This window comes from Lathyrus oleraceus, chromosome 1, assembly GCF_024323335.1.
Source record: "Lathyrus oleraceus cultivar Zhongwan6 chromosome 1, CAAS_Psat_ZW6_1.0, whole genome shotgun sequence".
NCBI lineage: Eukaryota > Viridiplantae > Streptophyta > Magnoliopsida > Fabales > Fabaceae > Lathyrus > Lathyrus oleraceus.
The window spans coordinates 7,200,306-7,206,268 of NC_066579.1; positions in this window are offsets into that span (position 1 = coordinate 7,200,306).

Consider the following 5,963-nt stretch of genomic DNA (forward strand, 5'->3'; position numbering starts at 1 on the left):
GGATGTAAGGAAAAGAGTCACTAGTAATTGAACTTGAATTTTCATGCATTTGCCTTGATTTTTCTATCACTTTTGGCTTGAATTTTGAGTGGCTTAACTCATGACTTTTAGTACTTTTGAGAAGTGATATTTTCCACTAAATGAATGAAATTTCCCTTTTATTCCAACTTTTCCCTTTCATTTGAATCTAAGCCAACCTCCGAATTAATGGATGATCGTTTCAATCTCTCATGATAACCATGAATCTCAAATAAAGAGATGATCACCACCACAAGTAATACGAGAAATAAACCCGAATAATTACCAAATAATATCCACCTCGAAAATTCACTTAAACCAATTAAATCTATTATCATCAAACATTTGGCATAAACTTGTTACCATATGCAAATGTCGATGAATGCATGATGAAATGGAAATAAAGTATGCAAATGAACAAAACCATAAGCTAGGTGAATTGTAAAAAAGTAGGGAAAATGTTGGGGTACGACAATCTCTCCCAATGCAAAGCCAATGAATGAGGGGTAAGGAGAATGCCAAGGTGTAATTCCAATGCTAATGCATATGATGAGATAGCATGAGGGATCTTAGGATCAAAATTGGGGTCTTACATATACCAAAACCATATACACACAAAAAAGGACTCCCTAGGAGTACCTAGGACACTTTGGGTGCTAACACTTTCTCTATGTGTAACTAACCCCCTTACCTATAATCTCTGGAATTTTATTAGTTTTGATTTGAAAACTTCTTATCCTTGGGTTTTGTTCGTACTTTTTCTATTTTCTTTGGAAATAATAAAAGCGCGATGATGACTCTTGTTTTATTGACGTCGATTTTATCCATAGCTTGATGGTCACAAATTTACCGCTACGCTCGTTGGCTGATAATGAAACCTAGCAGTTTTCCAGATCTTACCCCTAATGTGCATTTACTGGGATTGAGCTTTAATCTAAACTTCCTCAGGCGTTCAAATAGTTTCTCTAGATTAAGAAAATGCTTCTCTTCAGTTTGGGACTTGGCAATCATATCATCAACGTACACTTCAATCTCTTTATGAATTATGTCATGAAAAAGAGTCACCATTGCACGTTGGTATGTTGCGCCAACGTTCTTTAAGCCAAAGGGCATGACCTTGTAGCAAAATGTTCCCCATTGGGTGATAAAGGTTGTTTTCTCCATGTCATCCGGAGCCATTCTGATTTGGTTATATCCGGAGAAGCCATCCAAAAAGGAGAAGTCATATAATTAAACTGTGTTTTCCACTAGCACATCAATGTGAGGAAGTGGAAAGTCGTCTTTTGGACTAGCCATATTCAAATCTCTTTAATCTACACACATATGCATTTTTACATCCTTCTTAGGTATGGGCACAATGTTGGCTGTCTATTGAGGGTAGTTGGAAACTGCCAGAAAACCTGTGTTGAGTTGCTTTTGCACTTCCTCCTTAATCTTGATTGCCATGTCAGGCCTAGTTCTTCTCAATTTTTTTTTAACTGGAGCGAAATCTTCTTTGAGAGGTAATCAGTGGACCACGATGTCACTGTCAAGACTGGGCATGTCTTGGTAGGACCATGCAAACACATCCATGTACTCTTGTCGGATTTTGACTAACTTTTCCTTCACATCTTGCGGGATTGCGCCTATTTTGGCCTCTTTTGCTTCCTCTTAGGTTCCAGGATTGACCACTTCTATCGATTCTTCATGCAGTTGGATGACCTTTGACTCTTGCCTCAGCAGTCGAGCTAACTCCTTGGAGAGTTCACAATCTTCCTCACAATCTTCGTCAGCGTGATTGATTGTATTGATGAAGTCATATGGGACCATAACATTATCGTTGTTGGTGGTAATCGGGGGGAATCTGCATAACATTATTATAAATGAAATCGTGAGCTCAAAGTCATTACAAATCTAAATCAGAGACACCCCCTAGCATTTGGGGGTTTAGCTACTCATATTGTTCAAAATAGATTCAAGATACAAAAATACACATTACAAGTAATTGGATGACTTGGATCTTCAATCTCTTCAGCTCATGAAAATCTTCCGCTCTCTGAATTCCTTGATCTCTGTAATTCTCGATCGTCTGATAATTCTCTGTGTTCTCCTCGTCCGAAGATATCTTCTTCTCTTGTAAAAACTCTCCTTTAATAGTGAAAAATCCTTTGGCAAAGGTTGCAAATCCCCAAATCATGCTCGAAGCTCAAGCCCGGGTAAAAAGCTCAAAAATTGGAAGAATTTACGCCTGGGATGACATGGCCCGTGTCAGTTGACACCGGTGGCCGTGTCATCTCTTTTCCTTGTTGTTTCCTTGCTGACACGCCCTAGGTGACCTAACACGGGTGACCATGTCAAGCCCCTGTCTTGGGTATTGCTTGTTCTTCCTTTGTCTTCCTCCTGACATGGCCTGTGTCAGGTGACACAGGTGGCTGTGTCAGGCCTCTTGAAATGGGAAATATTCTTTTCTTGAACACCGTAACTTTCCACTTTCTCGCATTGAGTCTGTTGGATCTTTTACATGGACCGGGAGGGCATAAACACAGACAACCAAAGCATAAAATCCCGAAAGCACAAAATAAACTAAAAATTGATAAAATGCTTATATAACTTACAAAAATGAAAATTAACTTAAGTAACGAAATCCTTGGTTTCTTATTGGATAAGTAACGAAAACATAGTGCAAATGGTGACCGATCACAACCCCAAACTTAGCTCATTGCTTGTCCTCAAGTAATGTTCTACACGATAAAGTGTGTCACTTCCCAAAATTGAATTCTTACCACAATACTGCTGAGATCTTTCGTTAATGCCTTCACTCCCCCTTTCATAGTCCCTGCTTTTCCTAATGAGTTTTCCGCCGCACTTCCATATTAACGCACCGCTTCACCTGTAAGCTTATATCACACTGTCACCTAGTTTCTCTGGGTTAAAGTGTTTACACTCACAGTTCAGAATATGCAATATCAACTCATAAGTTTTGAATAGTTTCTCCTTTCGTATCAACTACACACAACACACACCTTTTTAGGTCTTTTGGGTTGTAACGGGGCTTGGGTTACAGTGTGGTAAATACAAACAAAAGGGAAAACAAGTGGTTTGGGTTCATAGCCAATGTCATTTTTCTTTTCACTCTGCTTGTTCTACATCTCATTTTCAATTCTATCCTTTTTCAGTTTGTATTGCTCAGTTCTCTTTTTTTCCTTTGATTTTCTCATCTTTCTTTTTCAACTGAGTGTTTCTCATTCGGTGGGTGTTTTTCGTACCATCAAAAAAAAATTATTTTGGTTTATCTATTTTTTCGATGGTCGTTTTTATTAAATTTTTTCGGCACTCACCTTACTATCGGATACTTATGGGATTACCCCAAACTTAGAATTTACACAGCTTTAAGACATAGCATTGACTCTGAACAGGATAAGGAAGTGTTTGGGTCATGGTTTTCATTTATGTGGTTATATAACAAATAAAGGGTACAGACTCAACGGGGTTAACAATGGATAATTGTCATACCCCAATTTTGACCCCGAATCAATGAATCAATATATTTATCATAGAATTCGCATCATTTGCATAACATAACATGCATAATGCCTAAAATATCAACCAAAATAAATTTTAGGATTTACAAACAAACCGGTCAAACTGATTCTCAAGTGCACGTGAAATTAGCGAGTGCAATTTTTTTAAAATTGAGCTTGCAGACGTCAGTTTTATTAATCTACAGTTCACATATTTTAACCTGGCGTGCTCGTTTTATTTTTTCGATTTTGTTTTTCAGTCACATTTTGATCAGTTTGAGCCTTTTAACCGGTCATTTTTTACTTAAAAATTTGATAAAACCTGTATGTTTTCGAGAAGTATATTTCATGTTGATCATTTTGGTGTATTCATTTTAATTTTTCAAACACTTTTACGTCCGACTTTTTCTTCATTTTGAGTTTTTTTATGAAAATATTTAGAATAAATAAATAGGATTATTTATAATTTCATTTCAACTTTATTTTGATTATTTAATTTTGTTTGAAATTTATTTGATTAATTTGTTTTAATTTGTGTTGTCATTAAATAATATCTACAAGGGCAATTAGGGAATAATACAAAAAATTAAAACCTAGCATGTACATATATATACTAAGTGCATTGCTGAAAGGGAGGGACCAATAGCACACACCAACGACGCTCTCATCAAGATCTGATACTTTCTATTAATTTTAGGAGAAAAAAAACCACAACACATAAACCAACTCATAAGCTCTTCTTCTTCAACTGGCATATCCACTTGTTGTTTTGTGTTTCTCCACACTACAACTCACAATACATTACCTTCTTCATACCAACACACAAGCCTGTAACTTTTTCCATTATTTTATATTAACAATACACTTCAAATAAATGCTCCCTCCGCTATAGTATACATAACTAAATACTCCCTCCATTAAAACACATGAACTCCTTCCTTCGCGAATAACCCTTCACCACCACCATGTTCACAACTACAACTCAAATCTTTCCTTCGCCGCCTCCACTGAAATCTGTCGTGAAACACCGTTCACAACCTCTACTGTACTTCCGTCCAAACTCATCTATCTAAATCGAAACATAACCAACAACGTAACCTTTATTTCCGTTGACACTTTTGACCACCTCACTTGCAATAATCGTTCTGGCAACGTCCCGTTATCACTTACTCAAAGGCTCTGCATAATGTTTTTGAGCATCAAGTGTTATTCGCTTTTCAGGTTATCAAATGCAGTAACTCTACTGATTCTTTGGGTAAGAGTTAGTTGTACATAATTTCATCTTTTGATTTCCTGATTTTTCTTTTTCTGGTTTGTTTTTAGCTTATTATTTGTAGATTTATGTTGCTTTTCTTTTCTTGGTTTGTTCTAGTTTACTGGTTTTTTAGATTTTGTTGGGTTGTTCTATGTGTAGATTTTGTTGATTTTATCAGGTAATCATGGAAAGAAGTATACGTGTGTGTGTGTGTATAGATTTATTTCCTTATATTGTTTTACAAAATGAAATCAATATTAAAATTATTATTTTTTTGTTGAAACAATTTGTATTTCTAATAACCTTCAGGAAATATTACTGAATCCACATGTTAGAATGCATTATGTTTTAAAATTATATATGATATTTTTTTTTATTATCAATTTTCAATAATATATTACTACAATTCTGTTTCCAAGAAGAACTTATATATATATATATATATATATATATATATATATATATATATATATATATATATATATATATATATATATATATATATATATATATATATATATATATATATATATATATATATATATATATATATATATATATATATATATATATATATATATATATATATATAACTTTTTGGGAGGCCTACGCCCCATAGAAACTGTCTACCTGAGACTGTCCCTTGGTCTGTCTTGGCACAAGGTTAGAATTCTAACTCTTCCAGAGATTCTTATCAAGAAAAGACAGGATTACCGGAGGCGGTTCAAACAGGCACAAGTCAACTAAATGGTATTCCTTTAGCACTAGCTGTTATGGATTCTGAGTTTATAGCGGGTAGTATGGGATGCGTAGTGGGTGAGAAAATCACTCGGTTGATCGAATATGCTACCAATCTACTTCTACCTCTTATTATAGTATGTGCGTCCGGAAGAGCTTATAGACAGAAAAGAATCAATTTCGATAGTCCTTTTTGGTTCCGGTGGCGAATAGATCTTGGAAAACGAGTTGATTATTCGGGGCGTTCTGTTATTGTCGTAGGTCCATTACTTTCATTACATCGATGTGGATTGCCCCCCGAAATAGCAATAGAGCTATTTCAGACATTTCTAATTCGTGGTTTAATTCGAAACCATTTTGCTTGGAACATAGGAGTTGCTAAGAGTAAAATCCGGGAAAAAGAACCAATTGTATGGGAAATACTTCATTCTATTCAAGTCCTTTTAGTAACA